At 35.5% G+C, this 12,953-nt stretch overlaps 1 non-coding gene across 1 annotated transcript; it reads right to left on the bottom strand.

Annotated features, from left to right (window-relative positions):
* Nucleotides 1-4,962: 4,962 nt before the first annotated feature.
* TRNAK-UUU lies at nucleotides 4,963-5,034 on the bottom strand. The gene has a single exon. It is a non-coding gene; the product is annotated as a tRNA-Lys (tRNA).
* Between the last annotated feature and the right edge of the window lie 7,919 nt (nucleotides 5,035-12,953).

Raw genomic sequence — 12,953 nt, 5'->3', positions numbered from 1 at the left:
TTCATTGTCTTTCAAAGGTTCAAAGAAAAAATCTTTCTTAGATGCAAACGGGAAGATATTGAAACCAACACCTAAAGAAAATCGATTAGGAATTTCAATTCCAATAGAGTTCCATGAAGAAACTTCAATGGAGGTTTCAATAATAATAGCCTGATTCTAATTTTCATCTGAAAAACCATATGGAGTTTTTTCGAGGATATAATTATTAGTCACAGATTACGACTCAAACTGTGTGACGTAATCTTATCAATGTGTGAAGGTTGCGACTCAATCTTTACAGATGGTGCATTCTTTTGCATGAAAATATTAGACAATCCAAACAAAAAGAAACCATCTTTCAGAATTATCCTCCGCTAGAAAATACATATAGTGTTTAATCTTTTCATAAGAATAAGAAACATGAAAAACTCACCATATCTGCCTGATCACGAGAAAAAAGTATATGCTCATTACCTCTATAGAAGATCCAGTACCATTTTCCATAAAGACTTTTCTTTGATTCTCTCTTCATGATATTTTTCATCCAGATGACCCCTTCATTACTGATAAGAACTTGAAGAACTTTTCTTGTATTTTTGGTTTGCTCATCAAAATAAATGTCTTCAGATCTAGATGTAAGAATGAAGTTTTGAATTTACAATCTATTATGATCTTCTTCTCAGTGGAAACATATTTACCTTTATTGTTTCTCTTTCTTGAAACTGTCTTCCAATTCTGATTACCGACATCCTTTGTTTCAGCCATTGCCTCTGAATTGCTTCTTTGTTTATTGATGTCTTGATTACCGCGAACCTTTTCAACCCAGACCCTTCAGAAATCTTCATCGAACCCTGGAAATTCGTCTTGCCCTACTGATTTGAATCCGAAACCCTAAAACTGTAAAGATGAGAAGTTGAACTCCTCACCATTTCTGCCATGAGAAAACTCGACATCTCTTTCCTAAGTCAGCTTCATTGACGTGGGAAATTTTTAAAGCCCATACCTTGGAATTTAAAATGTTTTGTATCGATAAGTTTTTTTTGATGTCCCAGCAAAAGTCAGCTTCATTGACGTGGGAAATTTTTTATAATTCATTGCCAACATTAAGTATATTAACGCATAAAGGTATTAATGTAATGAGGCTTGTTATTTTTGTCAGGATGAGGAGGAAACTAGAGATCATATCTTTGTGTATTGCAAGCATGCAGTTGTGGTTTGGCCCTACATCACTAAAGCATTCAAAAAAAAAATTGGGTTTCTACTAGTATTGTTTCAGGGTATTTTCGGACCCTGGAGGGCAAATACATTAAAAGGAAAGTGCAATGAAGTATGAACGAGTCTCAATTATGTTGGGCAGTTGTGGAAGGAGCACAACTCTAGAGTTTTTTAAGGAAGGTCCAAGACTGCTTCAAAGACAATCTTGCTTATTAAAAAAATAATTAGTCTTTGGTTTTTATAGGGATATTGTTTAGAGATATAACTGTTACTCAGATTTCGTTTTAGTTCTGAGACAAGTCTTCACATACAATTGATAAGTAATTGGCTTCTTTGTACATGTTATAAGTTTTTTTTTTTGATGTAAAAATGTTACTATCATTTTTTTCTTTTTAGTCTAATCACACTTTTGAAGAAATGAAGGAAGTATTATTTTTGGCTTCTCTTAAATATAGCCCACGTTTTTATTAACCATAGCCCATATAAAATAAGTCATTAATTTGACCAAACAAATCCTTATGTCATTTAACATAGCCCATAAAGTTCAACACAATTTTTATATATAGCCCAAAATAATTGAATAAATTATTAATTCCTAAATCAGATAAAAAGAATAAAGTTAATTATGTAATTTTCATAATTAAAGTTATGGAAGATTTGTGATATAATAATTGATGACCTTCAAGAGTACTAAATTTAATGTAACCGTGATTAAGGAAAAAAATCATCTTATAATTTTTTTATTAATGCTTTTGGAGTTTAGAAAATTGATTCTAGGAAAAGAATCAAAACATTAGTTGATTTCATTTCGATTATAGATTGTGGAGAATTTAAAAAAATAAATAATTAAAATGTATAACCTCAATTGATAATATCCTAATCATGATTTAGGAAAAATAAAATAATTTTAGAGAAAAGGTGATTTGAGTTTAGTTTGTTACAGGGAAAAAGTAAAATTAAGGTTTATGATAAGGCAAGCTGTAAGAATAGTGAGAAAACAATTAAAAACGAATTGAAATATAACTTTGTTTGGATTAAAAAAAGAAGAAGAAGTTAGGGTTTATAATTTGATTTTGAGGAAGAAGTAGGATTGTTAATACAAATATTAAGACTTGTTTGGTAACTTTGATTTTTCGTTTTAACTTAAATTTTTTGGGTTATGGTTAATAAAAACATGAACTATATTTAAGAAAAGCCGTATTTTAGGAGTATTTTTTCCCCATACTTATGTACTGTTACTAACCCATCATAGTGGCAGTGCATATTACATGCACTACCTTACACATGCTTATATAATTTTGATGGCAGCTGCTAAAAGAAAAGAGAAAGTGTAAGCCAGGTGATCGTAAAACTCTTTTAACATCCAGGATTCTACTTTACACATACTTCATGCCCTGCAGTACATGAATAATCAGGACAGTGATAAACAGTTAGATCGTCACCATCATAGATTCATAAATTCTCTTTGTATCCGGGTGATGGAAGTACTGCTCTCATCGTCTCTTTAACAGATTTTTGTCTAGTGACGCAATTGTGAACCTTCCTAAGAAGATATGAACAGAAATAAATAGCAAGAGAAAAAAAGGTTAATAGCCTAAAATATACAAAGAGATACATCTGCAGCCAACGTAAAGCTTGCAGCTGTAGAAGTATACTGATTTCGTGTCATTTTCCGTATCAGAAAACACAATATGACAATTTTGTATGTACGGTATCCACAATGGACATGCCGACTGCCTAAACTCAAATTAAGTGTAGCCGCGTGGATACAAAACAAATTATAAATAGGTAAAAGGTTCTTCATAGAAAATACTATAATGGTACGAGGAGATAATTATCTCTTTCATACCGATGAAAACAAAACAAGAGATTTCTTTGATTTACGAGGGATGCATCACCTAACAGAACTAATTTATTTAATATGGTGTGTGGGATGATGCAAATCGTGATCGAAATTCCACCAACTGATACACGGTTCGTACACGAAAAGACTGCTAACTAGTCGTGGTTGTGCCATGTGCCTAAATTCATCGTCATGCAGCAACAAGCCTCCATGACTTTCTTTTTCTTGTTTTACCAGCTACCTAATTAGTAACGCACTGGCAAGTTTGCATGTCTGAAATCAGGACACTAGCGTTCTTAATCTACTTAGCGCCATAACGTACGCGTATTAGGTAAAACGTGCATATTCTAATAACTCGGTCTCGTGCTGGAAACTTCTTTTCAGGTTTTAAAAAGTGAAAACTACTAGCACATCCATTTTTCAATTTTTTTTTTTATTGTCAAATTCACCGTCAGAAAAGTTTACGGGCGCACCCAGTTTTCGTGATAAAATTTCGCACATCCCCATATTTTCTAAAATTCTACTTTTCCTCTTCCGTAACTGTTTTTCCTCTTCTGTTGTTTTTCACTTCAGAAATCCCTTGAGACTAAAATCACCGACAGTTTGTGTTTAACGAAGATTGTTCTTCATTGTTTCACGGAGATTTCTGATTTCCATCGATGGATATTTTGTGTGATTTACTTGTCGATTGATGTTTGTTTTTGGTTAGATTTCTGATTTCCATCTATGGGGATTTTCTGTGATTTGGATTACAATCATGATTCTGTTTGTTCAATATAAGTTTAGATCTTACTTAGTTATTGCGATCTGCTTGTTGAATTAGGTTAAGGAAATTGTTTTGTAATCCAAATTTAAGATCTTTTTTTTTTCTTTTGGCTTTGTAGGTAAGTATAGGAGAGTATATTTGGGGAATTTTGTTTTGATAATTGTGAAATAGTTTCTTAGATTCTATTTAAGTTCAGTCAAATATGGAATTTGTGTGGGGCTGTTGACGTTAATGGAGTTGGATTTAGAAGTTGGTTTCGGTGTTGGTTGAACTGGTACTGCCTGATTGCAGTACTGGTGGGTTCTTGGTTTGAATTGGGTATAACCCATCAGCAGAACTGGTGCAGAGGAGAAGGAGAATGGTCAGTTTGTTAGCCGAAGTTGGTAATTGAATTGGTTATAGATACTGTGAGCTAAGGGTCTCGATTGAAATAGTTGGCTTGGATTTTTTGTATGGTTGCTGTAGACAACTTAGGCGTGATTAAATATGAGATTGAACTTTGATTCTCAAACTGGTGAATTTATATTATGGAGGTCTCTACGGCAATGGAGTTTGGGAACTTTGGTTATGCAACACTGCATGCGTAAATATGGAATGCATACTGCATTATGCATCAATTTTTTTATGGACGCATCAAAATCAACCAAAACGATGGTTACATAACTTGTTATAGATGCATAATTTTGTTATCCAAATGCATAATTTGTTATGCAGTGGAGAAAATGGTTGCATAATTCGTTATGCGTCTGCAGAATGTGTTATGCATCTTTTTTGGTAGCTGCATAATGATTATGTATCAAGCTTTCGAAAATTTTGCCTAAAAAGATGATCACCTCCAATTTTTTCGTGAAAAACAAAAATTTGAAATTCTTATTTATACTCGTTGCGTAGCTCTTTTAAAAAGATTTCCAACGATATAAAATTTGTAAAATTCCAAGGCGCGGAATTTTAGATATGTTATATCCAAGTTGCGTTGCCAATTATACCCCTGATACATAATCCATCATACAGACAGTTTTAATAATTTTATATAATTATGAGTGTCACGGTACCTAAAATTAATTGTGGACCTGACAATGACAATATTTTTTTTTGGGCCTATGCCTAAGTTTCCCTTTTAACAAACCGGGATGAGCTCTCTCTAAATCAGGCCCAAAAACGCCTACTAGGGGGATCGAATCCTTGACCACGGGATTAAAAGTCACGCGCTCTACCACTGAGCTAAGTCGGCTGTTGCCCTATCCAAAGAGATCGTCCATATGGGAAAGAATGCTGGTGCATAGTCTCTGTGTCGGTCAACTAATTCGAAGCATGGGTCCATAAGAGTTTTCCGTATGTTAACAACCAATGTCCACGTAAAAAATCCAACAACGATTTTTGCATCAGATCATGTATTGAGACACCTCATTGAGAAAATTCTAGGCAGACTGCGTTTTGTCATTGAATGGGTTGATCACATTATTAAGTTCAAATCTGTGTAACAGTGGCCAGTGGAGTAGATAGGACGACTAGCGGCTAGCGCTGAGATCTAGCGGACTTGGTCCCGTCTTCATCCAATCTGCCCAAATGGGGATAGATGGGCCAATGGGGTTTGGATGGATTGGCGGATTTTCGTTTGTAATTAAGTAAAGCCCACCCATTTTAATATTTAGAACATAGCTTAGCAGCAGATATTATTCCAGCACGCGAACTTTGACCCCTCAAATAGTGAAAAAATTACTTATGATGAAAGCAAACGAGATGAATAATTATGCGTACACAACAACTGCATTAACAAATGCTGTATCATCTATTGCAACTGAGCGGATCATGGAGTCTAAAGCGGCGTCCAATCCATCGCCTGCTAAATTTGGACAAACCCATTTACGTCTAACCCGGTGCTTTGGACGAAAACGTATTTTTCCCATTATGGTTGGTTAGGGTGTCTGTCCACCAAAAATTGGAAACATGTTTTGAGGCATACTGAATTTTTTTGAGGCATACTTATTTATTAACCCATCTAGGATGGTTTTATAAGGGATGTCTAAAGATAGTGCAATTACATGTATATCCTTATACAATCTAATCACTAGAGTGTCCTTATCCTCAAAAACCTAAAATAAAAAAAAATCAAAATAACCTTTAAACTTAAACATCTTGGACTCCAATTCAATCAAACAATCAATCAATCAAAGGAAACACGAACCGAAGTGAGCGATGTTGGAGTGCGAAATTCAAATCTCAATTGCTCTTATATGTATTTTAGAATGCATTTGTAACAAACCCATCTTGTTTTTGATTGATTTTATTCCGTTTGATCGATAAAATATGATTTCAAAGATGAAAATAGGGTTTTCAGAAGATCAATTCGGCTGATCTTGGAATATCAATTTTGATCCGAACCTAGTTTATGATTTAGAGAAACACTATGTTCGTCTAATGCAATTTTGCTAGATTTTGTTTGAATCAACCGAACCTAAATTCATCAATTACAAAGTGAAGTTCGGCTGACAAGATATCATCCGAACCTCTGTTTTTTGAAAATACACATAGGTTCGGCTAACAACAATTTTGTTCAAATCAGCCGAACCTAAATTCGTGAGTTACAAAGTAAAGTTCGGCTGATAACTTGTCAGCCGAACCTCCGTGTTTCGAAAATATACCTAGGTTTGGCTGAAAAGTTGTTAGCCGAACCTAAGTATATTTTGGAAACACAAAGGTTCGGCTGACAAGTTATCAACCGAACTGTTCATCTGGTCAGTAGATCTGGCTTTTAAAATTCAGTTTTTTGATAGATTCAACTTATAGAAGGACATTAAACCTCGTATAGAAGTCTACCCCTGATTTGAATCACACATTCTGGTCACTTCTAATCACTAAAATCTCAAAATCCAAGTTTTTTCACTTCTTCTTCTTCCTCTCAAAAATTCTAAATCTCTTACATAAATTTGATTTCTTTACTAATTTAACACTAATAATTTAATTTTAATCAATCCTTAAAATTCCTAATTAATCAAATCTAATCATAATCATTAACACTAATTATGTAAGGGTAGTTATGCCATTATCAAAAAGGATGGAAAAGGGGTGATGTTGTTTTTTATTTAGTGACCCTATTTTGGCATCATTTAGTATGCCTCAAAAAATTCCAGTATGGCTCAAAACAAGTTTCAAAAATTGGGTTCGGTTGGTTGCATTTGGCAAATTAGATGGGTATTTCTCAGCCCTGAATACAATCATTAATAAAGAATGATTTTTTAGGGACCATGGTTTTTTTGAGGGGACCATGGTTTTATTAGGCCACCTTCCTTATAGTATAAGAGGTGTCTTAAAACATTGAAATGACTAACCTACCCTAACCTAATTTAATTTAAAACCAACCTAATAACCACCTATATATATATATATAACCACCACCTCCTCCCACCACCACCGCCGATTACCACCACCACCACCACCACCACCACCACCGCCCACCACCGCCGATTACCACCACCACCACCACCACCGATTATCACCACCACCAACCACCGATTACCACCACCTCTATATAGATAGCTTAATTTAAAACACTAACAAAGATATTCTCACAAACCCATTACTTGTTATTCGTTTTTGGTTGAATAAATGAGAAGTAATCATCATCAAAATGAACTGAAAATGGAAGTTGCAGAGAGGTTTAATGGAGAGTTTTTTCTTTTCCAGAGAAAAGTTTGGTTACGTCGCAAAAAACAAGTCTCAGTCGAACTTTTAGTTCGGTTACGCCGCAAAACGTTCGGTTTCGTCGCAAAAAATTCGGTTATTACGAATTAATTTTTTTCTTAACCGAACTCAGAGTTCGGTTGATTCGCAAAAAATACTTTTAACCGAACTCCTTGTATTAGAACAACACAAGTCCATAAGTTCGGTTCCTTCGCAAAATAAGGATATCACCGAACTTTAGTTTACGAAAATAATGAGAAGTCCAAAAATTTGGTTCGTTCGCAAAAATGTTAAGTTTTATTTGTAACCTATACATTTGAAACTTCGTACCCGAACTCTACCTAATTCGCCAAGAAATAAATTTCATAGTAACCGAACGTTTTCCTAATTGCATATATAAGCCCAGTTTGGTTGATTCGCAAAATATGTTGAAGTTTGCGAACCAATCGAACTTCTAACACTAGGTTACTTTTAACCTGCACCTTCGGTTGGGAACTTGATTGCGTTGAAGTTTGCGAACTAACCGAACATACCTCTGTAAATCTGATTACTAAAGTTCGGCTACCTGCGTGTTTGAAGAAAGAAACCGAACTCTGTGTTCGGTTATATTTTCTTGACATTTATTAACCGAACTCCATCTTCGGTTACCTGTTATTCACACTTGGTAACCGAAGTACCTGAACCTAGCAGGAATTTTTTATAACAATTTACAGTTTTATGAATATTTGGACCAATTCAACCACCATTATCTAAGTTTGAAGCATACTTGAGTACCCAAATACTCTTCCTCCGGTTGTGGTTGGTAAAATCCATCATTTTCATCTTGAGATTGAGTTTGTGGAAGAATACATTCACCATCTAAGAAATAACTCATATCTAGATCATTGTGAAGATTAACAAATACTCTAGAAGATGATGGAGATGCAGAATCAGATGACCTATCATCACTTGAATACTCAAGCTTAGTGAATTGGAAAAAAAAAATATTTTCCATGTTTTTCTTCTTCATTTTCTATAACTCTACTCTCTCAATAATTCTACTTCTTTAGCTTAATCATTTCACTAATGATTTCACTAATCATTACCCAAAATTAATCAGGAGGGTAGTTTAGGCATTAATATAAATATCTAGATAAGGGGTGACCTAGATTTACTTCTAAATGTCTTACTAAAAATAGAACCATGGTCTCCCAAAAAAACCATGGTCCCCAAAAAATCGTTCTTAATAAATCAGGCCTAGAAAAATTACCTGGCTATATTGGGGCTACGCCACTTAATTAAGGCCTATAGATTACTTCATCTACCTATACACAATGATAAGGGGTGTCTAATATTTATGTAAACTACCAAAATTACCCTTAAAAAAATTTTAATATTACTAAATTACCCCCATTAATCCTTAATAAACCTAACTAACAAAAATCAGTTTTCATTTCTAACCTAAAAACCGATTCTTCATCTCCTCTACTCCCTCTTTTTTTATTTTTTTGAAACCAAAATCATCGATGATCGACGATTCAAAAATGACTAATCGTTTTCTTTTTCTTTTATAAAATGTCGAAACCAAGAACTAAGTATGCTACTGATAGACGCATTTATGTGTCTGATTTGTCCTCAATGTTCCGTTTTGTGAGTACTCGATTTTGTACTTATTATGGTTTTTTGTGTGTTTGTAGGTACTTTTTGGAAATAAATATTGTTGGAAAATTCGGCTCGAAAATTTGCTCGGAGCACCCCAGGAGGAAAATTGCTATACGGACCCCCACTTTTGCTAAGGAGCACCTTGGGCTATATACAGCCCAATTTCATTCTCAGCACCCACCTGCTAAGGGCACCCTTACTCTGGATAGGGGCACCCCCTTCTTCTTCCACGTTTAAACAGAATTTGGCGGGAAATTTGCCTTTGCACCTGCGATATTTTGTGGAGCAGAATTGGACGTGATTTTATGTGATTTTTTCACGGGATTGGTTTGCAAATAACCTGTTTCACTAAAACAAGGAAGGTAATTGATTCATGCACGTAAATAATGGAAGAAATCATCACACAGAGGAAGAAATATTTTCTATGATATTTTGTTTTAATTTCCTGGTAATTTTAGGAAGTTTGTTCGTTGGTACAACGTGTTCGTTGTTGTCATAGAAGAATAAGGAACGTGCTGGAACATATTATCTAGAGAAAACAGCGTGACAAGACAAGAATGGAAAGAAAATTTCTCGAGAATATTTTCATTGACTGCCGAGTAATGGGGAGATTATTTGGATTAATGAGGAGTTATTCTGGGTCCAAAAGGTGTTTAAATAGGTTGCTGGGGTCGAGTAGAGGGGGACAGAGAGTTGGGGAAGGCTTTGGAACATCACAGAGGAGAAACACGATCACCAGAGAAAACTGCTGCTGCTGCTGCCATGAAAGAACACGAAGAACATTGACCCACAGAAGCAGTCGTTTTTGCTACAGTATTTGCGACTGCAAAGCGACAGTCTTAGAGCTACAGTAACAGTGACACATCCTCTGTATCGTTCTTTTCAGTTTGTAACACTTATAACTGTTGCAAACCCGGTTATCATTGTTTCTCCCATTTCATTATTTGTACACCACCTTTGAGCAATAAAAAAAATGAATTTTGAGCGTGTTTTCCTAATGATGAGCGAAACCCAATCGTCGGGGCGACGGAGGAAGCCATTCTCTCAAGAATTATGTGGTAATATTTATTTTATAAATTTATGCAATATTTTTATATGATTAATTGCATTGATAAAAAATAAATTAAATGATTCTTATTAATCAAATGTGTTTTCTCTTGATGATGCATGCTTAGTTTTAGACTCTTGATGCGTTATACTTGCGACTAACATTTGATATTTTGGGAATTTGATTTTGGCAATACTTTAGAATCGAATCAATTGTTTAAATTGCATGATATAAATTAATTTAGAACAACATAAGTATTGATGAATGGTGAAATCCTAGCTCCAGCCTCTCCATAATTTTCACAACATATCAACATTTATTTGCTTTGTTTTCTTTGCTTTAAAACTAAGTCTAAAATCTATTGCTTTCACAAGTCTCAACGAACTTTTTACTACAGCTCAATTTGAAATCACATCAATTTTTGGCGCCGCCGACGTGGACTTGTCTTTTACGCTAGAGTTTTTAGATTTTTTTTTTTAGGTTTTTATTTGTTTTTCATTTTTATTTTATTTGTTCTTCTTTACGTTTCTGGGTTTTTATCTTTTCCTTACAGATTTTGGAATTTGGAGCGAAAGAAAATTTTTCCAAAGCTTCTGGTGAATACTTAAATATGTGGAGTAAAAGCAAAGCGAAAGGAGCGAAAGAAAAGGAGAATAAAAATTAATTAAAAAAAAAGAGAGAGAGAAATAGACAAATTTTTTTAGAATTTTCTTTTAGATTATCTTTTTCTTTTGCACTTTATTTTTGGACTTTGGACTGTGGACTTTGGGACTTTATTTTTTTTAAACCCTACGGAAGGGTAGTTTAAATATCAACTGTTTGCATAGAAGGACAACGATTACGATATCGCCTCGGCCCCTCGGGATCGTACATGACATAAGAGTCGTGGCCCGAGTCGACTTCAGCTGTTCATCCCCCGTCTGGTACGGGAGGTAAGTTTGTCGAAACACTCGCGAATCTCCTGTCAGCGAGTTACTTTATTCCTTCGTTTGCATATATGCTGAGGATTTGAAAACGGCTGCTTTAATTTCCTAGTAAAGGGCAAGGACTGGCCATACAAGATAAGGGTTCGGATTTCATCACCGTTCCCTCTTGCCCGCCTTAGGAAAACGAAACCAAACGCGAACCTAAGCCTAAAATTTGACTAGAACGAGACCTATAGGGTAACGAGCTTAATAGGAAAGTCATTCGAAAAATATTGGTTACTCTTTTAAGCATGCTTCAAAGTTCATGATGGTTTCTGTGAGTTGAATACGCCGCCTTGTAACGCCGGTGAGGCCTTGGGTATCAAAGCTCCATTGAGCTTCCCTCGTCTCGATTCAACTTACTTAAACTCGGATTGATTCCAGAGGGGTTTGCTTAAATTGTAACGAATTCCCTTTCGAAGGATTAGAAGCTGGTCTAGAAACAATCTAAGTGGAGCCATCATGCTTTTTGTTTGCTAGAAATCAGTAGGTTTGCTTGTGGTGGAGTCAGCCTTGTTTGTGTTTGCATAGAACTTCCCTTCCTTTTAGGATTTCTTTCTTTTTTTTTGTTTTTCTAGTGTATGCCCAAGGTTATTAAAGAGCGGGCTTGGAAAAGAAACACTCTAGGTCGTTTGATTAGTGATAAACCTAGTAGTTCTTCTTGTGAAGCGGGGAGCTCGAAGACTCTTCTTTTGAGAGCCCTGTTTTTGGAAACTTCAGTTTTGAGAATCTGTCTCTTCGTGAGGAAAATACCCCTAGTACTTCAGCTGTGCCAGCGATGGCAACTTTGAAAGATTACATGTTCCCAACTAGGTCCACCCGAGCTTCGTGCATTAAATTGCCAGCCACTACGGCTAATTTCGAGATAAAACCTAGTATTCTTCAGATGATCCCTATATTCTTAGGGAAAGATGATGAGAACCCTTATTTTCATATTAGGGACTTTGAGGAAATTTGTGGGACAATTAGAATAAAAGACCTTACTGATGAAGTCTTGAAACTTAAGATGTTTCCCTTTTCCTTGAGAGATAAATCCAAGACCTGGCTAAACAACCTACCATCTGAATCCACTGAAACATGGTAGGAACTTATTACTGCTTTCTATATGAAATTCTACCCAAAGCATAAAACTGCTTCTGTTAGGCAGAAAATTAGTGCTAGTGTGTAACAAGAGGGAGAGTCTCTTTATAGGTTTTTAGGGAGATTCAATGATCTCCTATCCCAGTGTCCTCACCATGGATTTGATAAGATAAAACTAGTAGAGATTATTTATGATGGTTTAGACTATTCAACCAAAGCCATGGTTGAGTCTATGTGCGCTGGTGAGTTCACTAGTAAAAGTGTTGATGATGCTTTTACCTTCGTAGGAGTTGTCGCTGAAAAATCCCAACAATGGGAGTCTTGTGTTGAACCCCCCAAAAGACTCTTGGTCAATAGAGGTAGCACCAATGTGGTAGATACAAGCTTCGAGTCTGATGCTAAGTTTGCTGCTTTGTCTAGAAGGTTAGAAGCTTTGGAATTGAATCATCCTAAACATAGGTCTCTTGTTGAACCTGATGATAGGTTTAGAGCCTCTCAAGTGTCTCGTTGTGGAGTAGAACCCAATAACTCGTTTTGGGAAGGTCAGGTTAGTGAAGAGAAAGCCCATGCTGTATATAACAATGCTAGGTTTTAGAACCGTCAGAAGTTTGACCCATACTCAGAGACTTACAACCCTGGTTGGAGAAACCATCCATATTTTTCTTGGTCTAAGGGTCAGAATCAAGGACAGTCTAGTAATTCTCAGCCTCCCCCAGGTTTTGGTTATGCTAAGAA

This window comes from Papaver somniferum, chromosome 2, assembly GCF_003573695.1.
Source record: "Papaver somniferum cultivar HN1 chromosome 2, ASM357369v1, whole genome shotgun sequence".
In the NCBI taxonomy this organism is placed as follows: domain Eukaryota; kingdom Viridiplantae; phylum Streptophyta; class Magnoliopsida; order Ranunculales; family Papaveraceae; genus Papaver; species Papaver somniferum.
Note: the sequence above shows the minus strand (reverse complement) of the source record. Positions and strands in the feature narration are given on the sequence as shown.